Here is a 17913-nt window from a genome sequence, read left to right on the forward strand (position 1 = left end):
TCAGACATTGCTTTCTCATGTCTAGGAGCCTTCCACTGATTTCCATCAAGACTTATTCCTGACATTGATACCCTCTTGTACTGGTGTTCTGCCACTTGTCATTCTTCCTCTTAAATGAAAAAAACTCCTTTTTTATTACATGTCCTAATGAGTTTACATAAAGGAATAATATCTCCTCTTGGCTTTGAATGTGCCAGGCAAAATCAGTGAGGAACATTACATTTGATAAAATAGATTGTTGTTTTATTTTTGAGCAGAGTTGCAAAAGAATTGTATTGAGATAAGCATCACTGTGGTTTGTTTCATGGCATTAATAGTTTTATGGTTTTGTTACAAATGCTTCTGTTGATAAATTCGAGATAGCTTTTGCCTTTTTCAACAAAGCTAATCTTCCTTATCCTGTGATCCTCTGATTGATTAGCACAGTCTTCATCCTCCCCAGTAATTTCTCACTGCTAATTTCCCAACTTTTAGCAGAAATGCTCATTACTAGGCTCTCAGGCAGAATCACAAAGCACAGTATGTCATTACTTTTCATTCCATTTCTATTAGGCAAGATTTTCCCTTTCTTTCAGAATGAAATCCCAGCATTTCCTGGAATTGGCAGTCCTTTCCAAAGTTGTACCAGTCATACCGACCAAAGTTGTGCCTCCTTTTTCATGTCCTTCATAAAAAYATGAGATGAGCTCTGAGACAAAAGAAATTCCCTTCCCCAGTTCTCATTTCTTTTTTATCAATAAGCTTCCATGAACTTTAAGGGTGCTGTTACTCTGTTTTTATTGGTGAATATACTGAGATGGCATCGTTGGAAAAGCATGGATCTCCAAGGCAATTTAGTCACTTGTAATGGGGCTGAGAAGAAGTAAAGTTAGATGTCCTACTGTGCAGTGCCTCATTAAATTCCGTAATTGGGTGTGTGTGAATGCTCCTCTTTTCACAGGTGGAATGTCCTGGAGGATTCTGCTTCTGTGTGTATCTGATTTATCTGCCTTGTCAGGGATGCCCAGCCCTGCACTTCATGCTAAAGCCATTGTACCTAAAACTCAAAAAACATCTTTTTTGAGACCCAGCTGGAGTGCTCCAAGGATCCTGCCCTGGAGCTGAGCTCTTGGAAAAACACACCCTTGACCCAACTGGAGCTGCTGCTTTTGGTCAAAGGGTTGGCAGATCATATCTGCTTGTGATTGTGTGGGGCTTACAGAGGGGCTGTKAATATTTTTAACCTCAGATTTTTGATGTAGGATGACTCCATCCTGTGCTTGAGGTGTRGCACATCTCCCCTCCTCCTGGGGCAGGGTCTGAGGGAGGGTCCCTTTTAGGGTCTGCTGGTGCTGGTGTTCCACTCTGCAGAAACCCAAGGTGATTTTAAACAGCCAGCAGTGGGACTTGAGCACCAGAATGCTTTCCTTTTTTTTTGCTTTTTTCTCATTTTTAAAAAGTTGGCAAAATTCAGCAGGCCAGGGGAGGAGGGCAGGGATGTTCCTAGTTGCATGGAAGTGCAAGATTTTAGTCCTGACTAGGCCACTGACTTAAGTGACTGGAGGTGCTTCCTGTGTGGATGGATGAACTTGTGCCTGTTGGAGCTGAAGGGACAAGGCATGGAGCAGTTTCTAAAGAAAGTTTTACAAGTAAGCTCCTTTCAGAGTTGAAATTTGTTATTTATTAGAGGTACTAATACATGGAAACCTGTCTTTATAATGATAGGCTCTTCAGGGCCAGTCTGAACTGTTATCATAATTTCACACATGCTTTTTGTCACTTCACCATTTGTTCTCATTTTCTCTTTCTGGCCACCTTGCTGCCATCTCTTTACTTCTCAAGAGATTAAAGGGCCGAAATGCTGCACCCTAAATTCATTTCATTATCCACAGAAAGTTTCACAGTGTAATTATAATGCAAATAGGAAATTAGTTATATTTAGAAAAGACAAGGCATTTAATTTAGTACCAAATAGCAGGAATGAAAGGTACTCTCTTTTATCTATGGAATTGCCCAGTCTTTTCCAGATTACAAATTTTTGTTCAGGCTGCATAATAGAGTTTCAAGTTGTATATTAATTATTAAGCATGATCCRAGCTGTCACATTCACGAAGTGTTGCTGCAGTGGTGTAATTTAATGTCTGCTGTCAGGAAATAAATTCACAGACTGTAGATTTTAGTCCTGACTAGGCCACTGACTTAAGTGACTGGAGGTGCTTCTGTGAGTTGTATATTATAGCAAGTACCTATTAGAAGTTGGGTGAATGGCTTCAGTTCAGTGGCTGATGCAGCAAAGTTGGAATTTACTTTTAAAGAAAATGTTTGTGTGTCAAAAGCCAAGCTTTGGTATGTTTGGGAGTATTTTATCCCATGAATGTGAAAATACTTTTGGAAATTCTTCAGGAGCAGGAACATTAAAATTCAATCTTCAGTATTGCTTTTGGGATATTATCCTTTTCTTGGCTTTTCATGCTTTGACAGTTGTACTAGTGCATATATTAGTGTTAAGACATTAAATTATAGTACAAATTGGAGAAACTGCAACAGTGCAAATTATCTTAGGAAACCAAAATTAATTAAAATCCTTTATGTTTGCACAAAGACTGAATACTATGTTAAGTAATATTAAAAAAAAAAAGAAAATACAAAAGTTTCAAATTGTCATAAAACAAATTTTCAAAAGGTTATTATGAGAAACATGATTTATCAATTTGTTTTTTAATGTAAGCGAAAACAGCATTTGACAACCAGCRCTTCAGAATATGGATCAGTTATTTTCTGGCATTCTTCAGATATATTTTCAATAAGCTGTTGAAATAGACAACTGTTTTTCTGTGCTCGTGCTAATSTATATCAGTAAATTGTCTCTAACTATCAATAGAGTAAATGGTAAGCAATTATAAATCAATAGAAAGTGCAAGCTTTACAGATAAGCTATGCAGCAGGAGAGAAAAAGATAAAGTAATAGCTTTATGCTGTTCAAGCAGCAGTATTTACTGAGCTGTAGAACCAAAGGGGATGTTTAAAATCAGAAGAAAAATGATACGGTGTTTKGCTAAAAAGTGTAGTGTAGGCAAATAAGGAGGTGTTGAATAATGAGAACAATAATTAATGAGAATCTGAGCAACCCAGCTGATTAATTGCATGTGAAAGTCTGTATGGTTTTCTAGGAAATGGTAAAAACTGTTTCATGTTAGAAGGAAAAACTGTCAACTTCCTTTGTGCTTCTCTGCAGTTTCAGAGTGGGTCTTCTGTAGAGGTAAAACAAGAAYGTGCTCTACTCTCCCTCACGTGTTGGAACTGTGAAGCAGAATAAAAAATCAGGAGAATTATGATGATACTGGATTTATTTTAATTACATTTTCAAGGCTATTAATGTGAAGCCTGAAATTGACTTTCGGATTTTTTTTTTCCACAGAGATGAAAATGAGATTGCAAAGATATTTGAACTGCAGTGGGCTGACCCTGGCTGGATGCCAGTTGCCCACCAGTCACAGAATATTTTGAGCTGGAAGGGACCCACAAGGACCATCAAGTTCAGCTCTTAAGAGAATGGCCCATGTGGGGATTGAGCCCACAGCCCTGGTGTTATCAGCMCCAAACTCTGACCTGCTGAGCTCAGCTCAGGGTCAAAGCCTCTTCATCAMTCCCCTCCACAGCTGAGCAGGGGAGAACAAAGATAATGAAGGGTTCRTGAGCTGAGATAARGACTGGGARAKATCACTCACCAAATACCAGCATGGGCAGAATTAGGGAGGTTAATTGAATTTATTACTAATAAAATCAGAGCAGGATCCAGCACATCTGTCTTGGAGCCTTCAGAGGCTGGCTGTGCTGGAGTTTCTGGCAGCTTCCTGCAGAAGCCACCCCTGCAGCCTCCCCTACCAAAACCTGGCCCCCACAAAGCCAGTCYAGCATCTCTGGGAGTTGTTCTTCCCAAAGAGCCCAGGCTGAGCCAAGCTCAGTGGGATGTTTATTTATTTCCCTTTCTGTGTGTGCCGTACAGCCGAGTGTGTGCCCTGTTCTGGAGTGCCCCCAGAGCTGGGGAAAAGGGCGGTGTTTGGGAGGGACAGGCAGCACAGCCTGGTCCCTGCTATCCACTGGCACAACTCTCAGATCCCCACTCTTTAGCCAGCTTTTGGAAATAGCCATTTGGAAAGGAGGTCAGGTGTGATTTGATGTTGACCTGTGGAGATGCAATTTACGGATAGTTCAGCGGCAGATGGTTCTGTGGACTTTTCTGATGGACATTTCTCATCACAGGCTCCAGGCCAGTTCTTGCTGCATCATTTCTTGTCTTKATTGGTGTTTGGCTCAGGATGAGCATGTCCCTCAGCTCTGATTTGATCACAAGGCTCCTGAGTGATGTTCACAGCATTCTCAGGTGGACATACAAATACCGCCACACAGGAAATGTCTGTGTTTCTAAAGGTCACTTCAGGGTTTGTTTCCATCTTGCCTGGTAAGATGTCAGTAACAGGCAGGTAATGGTTGGGTAAGCCTCAGTGGCATATCATAATGAGAAATTGTAGTTGGGTAACCTATTTTAAAAATATTATGGATTACTGAGTAATTACTAAAGCGTTTTACATACACACACACACACACACACACACACACACACACACACACACACATGTAAATACATCCAAGCTTTTCCTTTTAGTGTTGCAGTGAAAGAGTTTCACACTTCAGCTTCGGTGCAATAAAGCCAGGATATGCTTTGATCCAAGTGCCAAACTGCACCTCTGCAACAAACAGGACATGCTTTGATGTATTTTAAAAAAAAACCAAAAAACAAAAAAAATCCAAAAAAAGACAAAGATGGAATTGTCATTCAGAATTAAGTTTTCTATCCTGAATTTTTTTTAAGTGTATTTTTTTCTGACATGAAATATTTGGAAGATAGTGCTCTAGCAGATTGCATCTCCTTCCTGAAAGTGCAGTCCATGGAGCTGAAATATGGCCCTATACCTCCACATCAGCATGGGAATTGCATTAGGGAAAACATTGCCTTTACAATTGTTATGCAAAGGTGAATGCCCAGCAATTTGAAATYGGAAGCTGAACTGTTTTTCACCACAGTATGTTCTCTGGTGTTGACACAGCCAGAGTTAGCTTCTTGAAAAACTTCYCTCTGGAAAATTATGCTCCTTAAAGTAAATCTAATGTGTGTGGTCAAGGACACCCTCTCTTTGTCCTTGCCTGCATAACTGTGTGTCATGAAATAGCTGCTGTAGACAGCAATTGGAAAAGGCATTTCTTTGTACACTGTCTGTTATTTTGATGGCCTTTAATGGAGGAAGCAATTTTATTTTTTAAAATATTTTTGAATTAAGTATCATAGCAAACGTGAAAAAGACATAAATATTCAGTTCTTCCTAAGAAACCCAATGTTCGTTTTGTGTTTTCAGTATAATTCTAACAGGGCCAAAGGACGCTTTTGACTGAAAGCAATATAAATTAAGGTAAAAATTTAAGCTTTGATGAGAAAGATTRTAAAATATGAAAGCAGTTGAGAAGATTCTAGTCCCATCTTGAAATGGAGGAATGTTCTATGTGTGCTTGGGCCAAAATCTCTCTGTTACACAGGTCTTTGTTAAAAAAAAAGAAAGAGGTGATGAGTGATTGCTGGAAGGTGCAAAAAGGCAAGAAACTTGATCAAGGTTTTGCCAGCAGAACCTGTGTGGGTTGTTTGACTTTGAAAGAGCAAGAATACTCTTCTGGAATTGTCAGAGCAGCCAAAAAAAGAGCCAGCCTAGGACAAAGCTCAAAGCATGGTCCGTAAAAAGCCAGCGTTTGTGTGTGGAGTACACTTGCTTCTTCTAACTTCTCTTTATACTGTTACATGAACTTTTTATTCTATATCAGACAATGAAAAGGGAAGGGAGAAAACGGGAAGATACAAAAATGGGAAGATACAAAAATGGGAAGATACAAAAATGGGTGAGAGAAAAATAAAAAGCAGGCTTATTGTAAAGTATATCTCCCTTAAAGCATTGATAGAAACCCTGTTTTAATCGCTTTTAAACCCTTTCCTCCATCCAGGGCTTCTCCCTGGTCCCTTAAAGAGGCCAGAGCAGCCCCAGTAGCTTCCTTGTCTACATGCCCTGAAGATGAGACCTTCAAATTCCTGTTCAGTTTTCTGGGAATTGGTGTCCCCCAGGTGTTTGGAGCTGTTCCTCACATCTGGCAGGGTCTGTGCAGTTGTTTGTGCTGCTCCTGCCTCGAGTGCATCAGTCCAGGGCGTGACATCTCCTGGGGACACCCCTCAGCAGAAGGGGGGTGATTTTCCAAACAGAAATAGGTGTTTCTATAACACACAATGCCCCTTCTGCTAGGGAAGCAGCTGAAGCAGGTATTCAATGAATTGTAGCCTGAAAGCACTCAACTCCCCACTGATGATGTGGTTGGAACTAAAATTATTCCTGTCACTGAAAATCTGTGAGGTCAGACAGCAACTTTTCACATTACTGGAAGATAAGGTGGTTTTACTAAGAAAGTATCCATAGGAGGATAATGAATGATCTCAYCTTAAAAATAAAATAGGTATTTTGACTAGATATTAAAGAAAATAAGATTTGCATCTAAACAGCTGGTGAATTTTGGGGTAATTGTTACATAACTGAAGGATAGGTAAGGAAGGCATCTTTTACTGTATTTCATAAATTTAGATGATASTCTGCAGGATTCCTAAGTTGGCACAGGTTAAGAAACAAATAAAATGTGCATCTCTCATTTTGCCTTTTGTCTGCTGTGTTCCACAATCCATGGGAGCCTTGTTTTGGAAAGGCAGGTATTTTATATTCCCCTTTGGAGGTCCCAGGTTCCTTGCCAGTGGCATGCCACATGCTTTACTGGTGTTCAGTGCTCATCTGTTTCAGGTCCACCATTGTCTGAGTCACTGGCAGGCACTTAAGCATCTTTTTTACTGACTCTCAAGTGATTTAAATCTCCCAGACTGCGACATRTTAGGTGATTCCATGTGGCCCTAAGAGTAATTTCCACTGTCTGTTACTATTTGTCTACTGTGGAAAGTTTTCCCTTTCCTTGCTCACCTCCTGTGATGTTCRTGGCCAGGCTTTTGTCCCTGTTGGTGACACGAGGCACAGTTGTCACTGTTGTGACAGTTGTCACACTGTCTGGAGCAGTTCTCCTCCCCAGTCTCTGATCTGGAGCTGCTGTGCAGGATGGAGAGCACAGTCTTTAAATAAAAATGCACATCCAGCACGATTAAGAAAGAAACCTAAAGGGACAGGATAAGGGCCCTGTTAACACTGATTTTCTTTTCCCATCGAAGTTAGTCTTGCCCATAAATGAATAAATATGCMTAGGACAACTTCTTTTTCAGAGACGCTCAGATTTTAAAAATTTTTCATGTTTTGGTATCCCCTGTGCTACAGATCAACCTCATTTCACTACAGATCAACCTCAAACACAGCCTGTGCATAYACATATATCCATATAGAAAATCACTCTAAAATTATAACATTTCTTTGTGTTCTTTCTTTCATCTACACGCTAGCTAAAGTGTATATGAAGAGCTACTAAAGGTTTTTGCAATATCAAAAATATTTGCTTGCAAATCAACAGAAATGCAGAAATTTAAGATCCAACACAGGGACAGTAGTAGCTCCAATGCTAAACCCGAAGTAGCTGTTGCTTCTAATTCCAAATTTACCCATCTAGCCAGATTCACTGAATTTTCCAACCACCCCAAACCCCTGAGCACTAACATTTAGACCCTGTAGGTGTTTGAGATCCTACAAAGTTCAAGGTGATCCTCCTATCCTAGTCCAGGAAAATCTCTGTGCCAGCTTTTGCAGATGGATTTTTTTCAGGACAGTTGTGTAGGTGAGTGCATTTGAAGAGAGTGAATTGTAGTGTGTTCTTCAAATTGTAAAATCAACTACTCTGAGGAACTCCTTCCTTTGGGAATGCTAGTGAAAACAATTGACTTCAGCTTAGGTATAAGAAAWCTTAATTAATTTAACGAAGTAAAGGGCACAAAACCAATTTGGATAAATGTATGGTTTTAGTGAGTGGAAGTCTTATTCATGCATCAAGCTGCGATTGTAACTTCATCATGAATAATTAAACCCCTTTTAGATAATCAAATAAACAGAGGCTTTTTAGATTTTTCTTTTCTTAACGAAGTGTTGTGCTATTGCATAATACTTAAAAAGTGTTTTGAGATCATGGGTTGAAGGACAATATAGAAGTTCAATGTGTTGTTAGTATTATTATCATCATTATCATTATTATTATTAATAATTATTATTATTATTAACATTTGATGAGTCCACTGGCATTGCTTTTGAGATGTTCTACTTTTTTCAGTTGCACATTTTTAATTGCTTAGAGAAATGATGTAGTCATATCTCAGAGTTGGTTTAATTAGAATTATTGATGTCTGAAGCAGCGCCCAGGCTGGGAAAACTGGGGTCTGATCAAAGTCACAACTAATGGTTTAGTGAAGTCAAGAATTCAATCTGGAATTTAAATTAAAAGAGAAAGCATATGCTTTCAAAAAGCTCATTTTACTCTAAGGAAAAAGGCACTTCTTATTTATTTGGAAATGGTCATTGAACTATTTAAAAAGAAGGGTGACAGTAATACTGATATTTTTCACCTGGAAGAAACACTGCATGCAACACTGTGCCTTTACACACACGGATATACTTTACTCTCTTTAATGAGATTTAGAAATGYGTGTGAAATAAGTTCACTTTCAGAAGGGTCTTATGACTTTTGGAATTTTGAGACTTTTGGGGGAAAATCTTTCTAGCTTGATTTAAAGCTATAAATTTGATTGATTTAAACCTATAAATGTTGACAGTTTTTACATGTGTTATATAGAAGTCAGTTGAACATTGGAATGAATTCCGATTTGAGGTGTTGAAGAAAACAGAAGACATGTAGCAGTCAGTATTTCAAAGTGTGAATCTCAGCTCTTTGACTCCTGAGGATGCACAGGACAGCTGAGCACCTGGGAAGAATCCTCACCTCCATTCTGAAGGTGTCACAGGATGTGCTGTGTTGGTTTAGCAATTTTTTTCCATTTCTTTTCTGCTTGTTGACTCTGATCATGCAGTGAGACGAAATGTGGCCCTGTCCAGGTTTRACTGGGAAAGAACACCTTTTTTCAGATTTCCCTGCCTTGCTGGGTTATGCATGGGAAATCAGGACACCAAGGTGCTTTTTATGACTGTGCACATGGTGTGATGGAGTGGGAAATGTGGGTAAATTTAACTGCACCGGAGGAGGGGGTGGCAGGAAACAGATGGGAGGTGGTGGGGCTGGAGAAAGTTCAAGCAGACCAAAATAGAGAATGGCTTTTGGTGCACAGTGAGCAAAGGAGATGGGCAAAGTGCTGCAAGAATCTTGATTTCCCTTAAGCAGCCCTTCAGTCTCTTGTTATTTGGTATCTATTATATAGGGTTTGTTTGTGCACCCTTCTTATTGTTAGAAATAAATACGTGTATTCCGAGATGCTGGGGATGTTCCCWTGGTGAGAGCAGTTGCAATTCAGTGTGATGTGTGGAAGGCCCACCACAAATTCCATCTTTTTATGAAATGGTGTTGACACATTCTCCAAAGGTGTGCATTTTTATCATTTGCACTTTATTGATCAGCCCTTCCKGAACCATTTTCATCCCTAATTAAGGATGCAGAGAGCTTTACATTATTCTGCTTACGATTTCAAGAGCTCATTTTATGCTGCTTGTTTGGGGATTTGCTTCCTTGGGAGAATTTATTACTGTATGAATGAAAATGCTTTTCTGAAGCTGTTAATCAGTTCAAGATTTAAAAAAAAAAAAAACTAATTGAGAATATTTCTCATTATTATTAAACTCTCAGGGGTGCTGTAGGGTGCGCACACCATTATAATCTAAACCTGTAATTTGGATTTGCTTCTTGTGCCCTTTGGCACAATGGTTTACATGGGAATTTTGAGGAGGATGACTGASACTCTGAGCCTTCTCCTCTSCAGGCTGAACAGTCCCAGCTCTCTCTCTTCCCTCTGAGAGAGATTCTCCAGTCTGTTACCCATCTCCATGGCCCATGGCTGCTCTCTCTGCAGCTGCTGTTTCCATCTCTCTCGTGTTCTTGAGAGCTCAGAACTGGGTCCAGCACTCAGGGGTGGCTGCAGCAGTGCTGAGCAAAGGGAGGGATCATCTCCCTCACCCAATGCTTCATTTAATACAGCTGAAGGCACCATGCACCTTCTTCCCAGCAGAGACATCTCTCTGGTTCGGGTTCAACTTGGTGTCCGCCAGTGTTGCATTTTTCAGCCTAAAAATGAAACTCGAGATGATTTCAGTACAGGAGGTGATATAAAATTGGGTTTTTATTGGAGGTCCAGGGGCAGCCATGGAAGAATATCCACCAAAGCCCAGCCCCACAGGGGTGAATGCAGTTTGATAGGTTTCAGGAAATTAGCATAATTGATTAAAAGCACCAATTAGGAGGACAAGTGGTGATGCAATTCCCCCCAGGCCAAGCCCCTTCTCTGGAGCCCCCCACCCTCGGTCCCTGCTGTCCTTGGTTATGGAAATGGGTCTGACAGTCCTTGTGCTCAGCCTTGGATCCCAGGAAGGACCAGGATGGGATGGGACCTTGTGCCCCTGGGGCTTGGAGCTCTGGGATGGGTTTGGCTGGGGAAAAGGGCAGGGAAAAGTACTGGGAAGGTTACAAACATATCAAAGGAAAAAGGCAAAAATCACCCTGGCATCATCAGGATCCCCATCCCCTTGTGTCCCAAGCTCTTTCCAGCCCCTTGGCACCCATCAGCTGTTTTGTCTTAACATCTGTCCCCTTTAGGTGGTTCTTGTTAAATTTCATGATCTTGGCAAAGAATGTACAACTCTTTAATTGCAGGGTGCCAAAACCACTTGCCAAAAGTGCGTTTTATTCTCATTGATATATTAGTTTTTTTTATGAGATACTTAATGTATTTTGCCATGCAGATTTTCTGAAATGTAATTCTGCAGGCTGTAGGATGGTTTTAGAATGGTTTTACCAGTCATTGTAAATTCAATGAATCCGAATTTACAGCAGTTATGCTTTCAATAGGCTTAAAGCAGCTTTGTACATAAAAGTACTTTGCTTTAGGAATGGGTTTGAACTTTCTTTTAGAAAATCTGTATAATCCTGGCTGTGCAGCAGAAAACCTCTGTGTGCTGAGGGGCTCCATTGATTAAAGTCCATTGACACAACAGACCTCTCCTATTGATTCTGTTTTTTCATTCTATTCTAATATGCATATCTTATATTCTGAATAGTTGCTTATGTATAATGCATGCAGATACAACACCAGTATCACAATTTAATTGAATTAGCARTTGTGGATGAAGATACTGAAYGTTYTTGGAAATGAAAGTCCATGTTGATRAATCACAAGGGGAGTGAAGGTTGACCTTGCCCCTGCCTGGTTGCTTGGGAGCATTTTTATAGGGAGTAGAGAAATRGTAGGATAGTGGACTGGAATTACAAAACTAAGAAGTTTCTCACAGTTTGGCTTTGGACAGCTTTGGGAAGTTCTTTGTATCTCTCTCTGCCTTATTTATCTCACCTGTTATTTGCACATTACATCTCCCTACCAATAAGTATATATGATATAAATTAAATCATGGTGGTCTGTGATTTACTGGTGGTCTGCAGTCGAGTTTCTCTGCAGAAAGATTCATTTACATGGGTTACCACAGCGTGGAGACCTTACACTGCTCCTAAAGAGGCAGAAAAGCACTCAGTTCAGGGTTCTGACAAAGTGCTCTGGTATGTTTATGAAGACCATAATGTCAAAAAGAGTGAGAAAGGACATTCCTGGAGAGCTGTGGGATGCTGCCATCAGGTGCAAGGTGTTGGTAGGCAATGGTGAACTTCTGTCCTCAAGTTGGGAGTCATTGATAGCAAACGGGTTCTTTTGGGCTGTGTGCTCCCCACAACCACCTTCAGACCAGCTGCACCACATTTCCAAGGGCTGGAGTACATTGAACCCTGGGCCAGTGTGTTCCACCCCATGTGTAATGTATTCTGTAATGTATTTTGTAGTGTGTAATGTATGTAATGCATTCCACGCTGCTGCTTTCAGGATGGTGTTGTTTGAGAGATGTGTTGACCAAAGGCCTCAAATTTGACAGAAAGTCTCTGTCTCTGTTTGAAACTCAACCTACCAGTTGTGAAGTCAGTCTGTTTCTGGCTTGTGGAGTGATAATTAAAATCCTGTTTGCAATGGAAACTCARTTGTCAGTACTAAATATGAAACAGTTCTTTGCCCTGCCAGGCTTTCTGCTGAGTGGTGGGGTTCCAATTCTTCCATCCTACATCACCCAGTAATCTTCAAGTATGAGAAAAAAGAGAGATCAGCTCCAGTGTTGTGAAGTTTATTTGAATCATCCAGGACCTTTCAGTTTCATAGTGCAAGTGTGCTGCATGTTTAGCATGGAAATCGATGAATATGAGGGTATGAGAGAGACATGCTCTAAAATCATAAAGTCATCATCTTGGACTGTCTATAAACATATAAAGTACTAAAATGAACTTCAGTAAGTTAGATATTATATATTAAAAGAATTAATCTTAAAAAGTGCTGGTACAACTATTCTGTGTCATTGCTCTGATATCAGTTTAATTCCATTTATTGTTGGTAAACTCATCGTTYTAAATTTTCATGTGAGTTTCAAATGATTAAAAATCTTTATACCAGTTCAAAATTACACATAAAGCATATTACAGCTGTTCTTTAATTATAATGGGTGGTGGGCACACATTTCATCCCTGAAAGCCATTTAGTGCTGTTAAACTGTTTGTGTGGGTTTGCTTATTCATGAACGTGAGTTTTATTCACTATCTTAACAAATCTGAAATTTTATGGTTTACTGCCATGTCCTCAAAATAGAAAAATGGACTGGAGCCCGTACCATTTATACAGGGAAAACTATTCCTGCCCAAGAAGGAACTGCAAAGGCCAATGTAAACAGAATGCAATTAAAATCAGTCTGTGAAAACAGCCACGACTACTGARGAGAGAGGAACGTGTTATTTGGTGCTGATTGTTTGCCCAAAACCTCCTAATGAGTTAAAATGAGCATAATTAAAAGGAGGCCAAATGTCACAGAAAGATTTCCCAAGCAGTTATCCCAAAGCTGCTGCTGGCTTTGGGCAGAGATGGGGGAAATCTTTATCACCTGAGATACTTAAAGCCGTGAAACTGAAAATTGATGCTTTAAAGTGCCAATAGCTAGTTCCCAGACAGATGTCTTTCCTGTCCTTTCTGGTTTTTACTATCTCTGTTGTCTTAAGAATGAAGTGGCCCCATGAGGCTGAGCAGCAGCCACGAGTCATTATTCAAGTGTAACTTAATTACAGAGTTATCTGTGTTCTCCAAGTTCCCGTTTGTTTAGCAGCTGAATTGCAGGACCAGCTGCATCCTTGGCATTCCAGGCACACARGGCTGCAAACCTGTGCCAAGGTCAGAGTGTTTTGGCCTCTCCTACTTTGCCCTGGAAAAATCTATCAGGCTTTTAGGGTGGCTGATGGCACTGTATTTCTGCTTTGCATATGTTTAAAAATAAAGGCAGGCCTTTCTTGTAGTGAATTGTCAAGGCTAATATAGAGATTTAATAATGTAACGACTGTAAGGGTTAATAATAAAGGATAAAATTCATCTTTTGTGCAAGTTTGTGTAAAACTGTGGAGGTAGGCAGGTGGGAGGATTTCTTGGAGTTTTTTAGAGAGAAAGAGATTTTTTTTCATCTGTTCTCATCCAAAGTAGTTGTCTTTGCTTTCAGGGTTTATTTGAAATAGTCGAGTGAATCCTTTGCAGCGGGGACACTGTTTGCATAGTGCTGTCAGTGCCATCCCTTTCTTGCTATCTCTGTCTCCTGGATGTGAGGCTCAGGCTGGAGTAGGAGATGAGAAGAGGCTGTATTTTAAATATAACTTATGCCTCGGTTGGTTGGGTACATTTTTCTGGTGTTTTTACGTTGAGGAAAAATACTGTAATGTGGAAAAAAAGGTGTAATGCTCTGGGAGCAGTGGAGTCAGCTGTCAAGGTGCAATTTTAATTCAGGAAGCTGGAGACCTGTGTGATCCTTTCTTGTTAGTACATGCTTTTTTCCTGCTTATAGGTCTCCTAGTCAACAAAGAACTAAAGATAAGGAACCTATATTTTTTTTTGCATGAAAAAGAATACGATAATGGTTTGATGAATAGACACTTCTATAATAAAACTCTTCTGTCTCATTGAAACTGTAGTTTGCTGGCTGTTGCATGACACCAAACAGTTTTCCTTTTAGTATTATCACACAGGGACTTGAATGTGATGRGGCATTAGAAAAGATTGAATTATTTTAATTTTACTTTTTCACAGGGTTCTGAAGCCATTGTGTTTTATTTTGGGATAAATTATCCTATTTATCTTGTCTGCATAAATACCTTTATGAATAATGCAATAAGCTGGGATGCTAAAAGTAAAAATTACAGACCTGTCCTTAAAAGACAGGATTAACATCCTGCAAGAGCTTTTTACAAAACAMACTGGTGCCTTTATTCTTCAATACAAAAATGCACCATTTTGGAGCATTTGCAAAGCCACCATAGTAGATTGTTGCCAGATCCATTAACAATTCTCTACTAATGGCAATTAAATGAGTGAGTGGGGTAAAAGCAGGCAACAGGACGGTGTCTCTGAGATTTCCATGTTGTAACAAGGCTTGAAATTAAAAAACTACAAAAATAGTTTCGTGGTGGTAAGAGAGGCCATGTCTTAAACTGAATTAGAGCAAGATATGAAAAATACTACCCTTAGTGCGAAGGTAGTGCAGATATTTAGCTGCAGACTGCAGAGAAAAATTAAGATTATGAAAATTTTCAGTTCCCAGGGAAACAATAAATTGGCAGTTTCTCACAAGCACTCAGTTTTAGACTGTCCAGATATTAATACAGACATGCACAAAGTCCATACAAAACTTCTGGTGCTGCTGCCAGGAGCACCAAGGGCAGCCAACACCTACAGCAAGGGAACACAGCCAAAAAATGCCCCTCAGTTGTCTCTGCTGGCCTGTGTCAAGTGACAGAATGTCTGATCTGGTTTCAGTGTGCCCCTTTGAAGAGAGAGTGTAATTTCTGCACTGTTTTCCCTCACAGCTCAGAATTATCCACTTTCATTTCAGTTTAACTTYATGGAGGAAGTACATGTAGCACATTCTGGTAAGCATCTGCACRCAGCAAACACACAAAAATAGTGTGTGCATAGCTCAAATTCTACAGCAAAACCCCAAACCAGGCTTGGATAGAAAGACTTTTTTCCTGAGGCAAGTATGCAAATATAGTGCTAGAATCTAAAGATGGAAAAGCAAAGATGAAGAGAAGTGAATTGATCCTAATTCCCTGAACCAGCTCTTACATACATCAACATCTTTCTGTGCAGAGGAAATCCTCAAAAAAGTGTTTTCAAAAGGCATAGGACAACCAGCTGGAAATGGTCTWTTAAATGAACTAAATGATTTCCTGATAAATGATACATACACAGCACTTTATGAGGCTGTTATTTGCTTTTCTCTCTTGGTGTTCTGAGCATCCTAAATCTGAATTTCCAAAACATCCACAACATTTTCCCTTTCCTGCAGGCCTGTATTTGTACATAAGCTACAAATAAAGCACAGGATCTTAGGAGAAGCTTACAGACCTCACTGAGATATTCCCAAGCCTTTTAGTGTTGGTGTGCACCATTTCAAGAAGCAGCAATGTGTTGGATAATTGGAGATGTCATGAAGGATTTTGTTTATCCCACTCTTGGTTCATCTCCTGTCCCACTGTGCTGCCAGAGGAATCCTGCCCTGCTGCCCTTTGCCAATCCCAGCGTGGATTTGGGCAATGCTGGCGTGGCTCCACTGCTTTAAGGAGATCCCAGAAGTGCAGGCTTTCTGAAAAGYGACCTGCTGGTCACTTAGGGATCTTTGCCATGAGCCTAAATCGTGTACTTTTGAGAGGGCTGAAGTTTAGAAAGGAACTTTAGGAACACCCTATTGATTTTGTAAATTAAAAATTCAGAATCTGAGCAGACAGAGGTCCAGTGCAGGACTCACTCAAGGAAACAGTCTTTAAACAGGGCAATTCTCCAATCCAACACTGGGGAAGAAAGGAAAGCAAGAAGGATTCATTCGCAATTGACCTGCAGTTCCAAAGTCATTCACTTTCCAGATAGGATTAAACTTGTTCCATCAGCCATGACACGTGAAAAGACCRTGGTTATAAATTCCATTTGCTGTAATGAATTGAAAGTGTCTGAGTTTGCAAGCAGCACTCACCGTTGATGGACAGCTGGATTCCTGCAGTGTTTTAACACTAAAATTAGCTTCCACCAAATAAAAAGTGCAGGACAGGTGGCAGCAGTGGCAGATTTCCAAGCATTTAAAAATTGCCTTTATTGTTAGATGGGAGCTGAATAAAGCTGGAAATAAATAGTGTTTATGACCCTGTTATGTAGATAACTTGGTTCATGCTTGAGTGAGGGCAAGCACGAATCTTGGAAAACAGTGGTTTTTTATGTTTCTCAGCCATATTTCAACAAGAATAAATATTTTTACTGAAATGAGGAAAAATCGAACTTCTCTATGGTATTGCTTGTAAGATGGAAGAAAATGGGATTGTATTGAAGGATACTTCATTCAAATTGATTTCCACGTGCATCAGCATGACTCCAGTGCAGTCCATGAAACCATATTTTATGTATGTATTTTGTAAATTGAGATAAAAGCTGCACTCTGTGGTTGGTTAATAACCTTAACTCAGTCTTGCATCAGGATCATGAGACATTTGTCCTTCGATGCTTGCAGAGTTAAATGTAGTTTCCAAACCTATTTTCACCTTTTTTTTTTTTTTGGTTTCGTGGGCACGATTTTATGCATATTTTTAGTGTGCCAGGAAAAATCTCAGTGGGTGAAAATGGGAATGATTTGGGAAAATTTGAGTCCCGTTTTAATTGATAAGTTACCCAGCTGAAAACTGTCCAAATTTTCTTTTAGAAAAAAGCTTRAGCTGAATAGAGAAATGAAAATATAATGGCTTCTTAAATTACCACAAGGTTAACATATAATTAATTTGCTAATTTTAATTACAACCCTACAAAATGTGCTGAAAAATGCTCAAAGGGGAGAAGCAGCCAGGTGCCAGCCATGATTAGCCAAGGTTACTGGCAATTACCAGGTCTCTGTTAAACGTGCTGCAGAAATTTGAGGAACTCCTTTCCAAAAGCAGCACATTCATTGAAACTCAGCAGGACATTCATCACGCCGCATCTTTCCATCGCTACAGACTTGCTGTCGTTTTCCTCGCTCTTTTCCAGCTAAATCTTTTATTGCAGCTGAGATGTGGACTGCTTTTTCTGTTTGTCACACCCTGTTGCACTAGTGCTGGGTGTTTATTTTGWTCACACAAACAAAAGAGATTAACGGGCGTTTGCGAAGCGTTCCGCGCACCTTCGGTTCCGGATAGCTGCCAAAATCGCAGCTGAATGCTGCAAACACAAATCCTGAAGAAAATGCTCTTTCTTTCCAAGGTGTTCTGGCATATGTGGTTTGTAAAGCAGGAATATTGCTGAAAGTGCCTTTTCAGGGGACAGCCTGTTCTCTAAGTGCATAGACAAATGTAATTTCTGAGTTTAAAAAAAGCAAACAAAAAGCCCCAACACAAACAAACAAGAAACAAAAACATCTGCATGTTTGCTTTGCATTTTCAACAAATCATGRTGTGAAAGGATGTCTTGCCCATAACAGATTACATGATGTATTGTTATTTTTTTATTGTTGTTATGTGAGTCATGCTTTAAATGTCTGTTGGTGGGAGCTGTAATAAACCTTGATCCATCTATTAAAGGAAATCTTTAAAAAAAACTCCAAACCAATAACACTTTTAAAAAAAAAAAAAAAA

At 39.8% G+C, this 17913-nt stretch overlaps 1 protein-coding gene across 1 annotated transcript in view; it reads left to right on the forward strand.

The window, feature by feature from the left end:
• LOC130580056 (protein kinase C-binding protein NELL1) overlaps positions 1-17913 on the forward strand; it is a gene marked incomplete at its 5' end in the record, with an annotated part of 133232 nt that overhangs the window by 94825 nt on the left and 20494 nt on the right. The gene's annotated exons all lie outside the window — the stretch shown is intronic.

The sequence above is a fragment of the Malurus melanocephalus genome, unplaced genomic scaffold (genome assembly GCF_030028575.1).
Source record: "Malurus melanocephalus ecotype Western Australia unplaced genomic scaffold, MMel_1.1 scaffold_310, whole genome shotgun sequence".
In the NCBI taxonomy this organism is placed as follows: Eukaryota; Metazoa; Chordata; class Aves; order Passeriformes; family Maluridae; genus Malurus; species Malurus melanocephalus.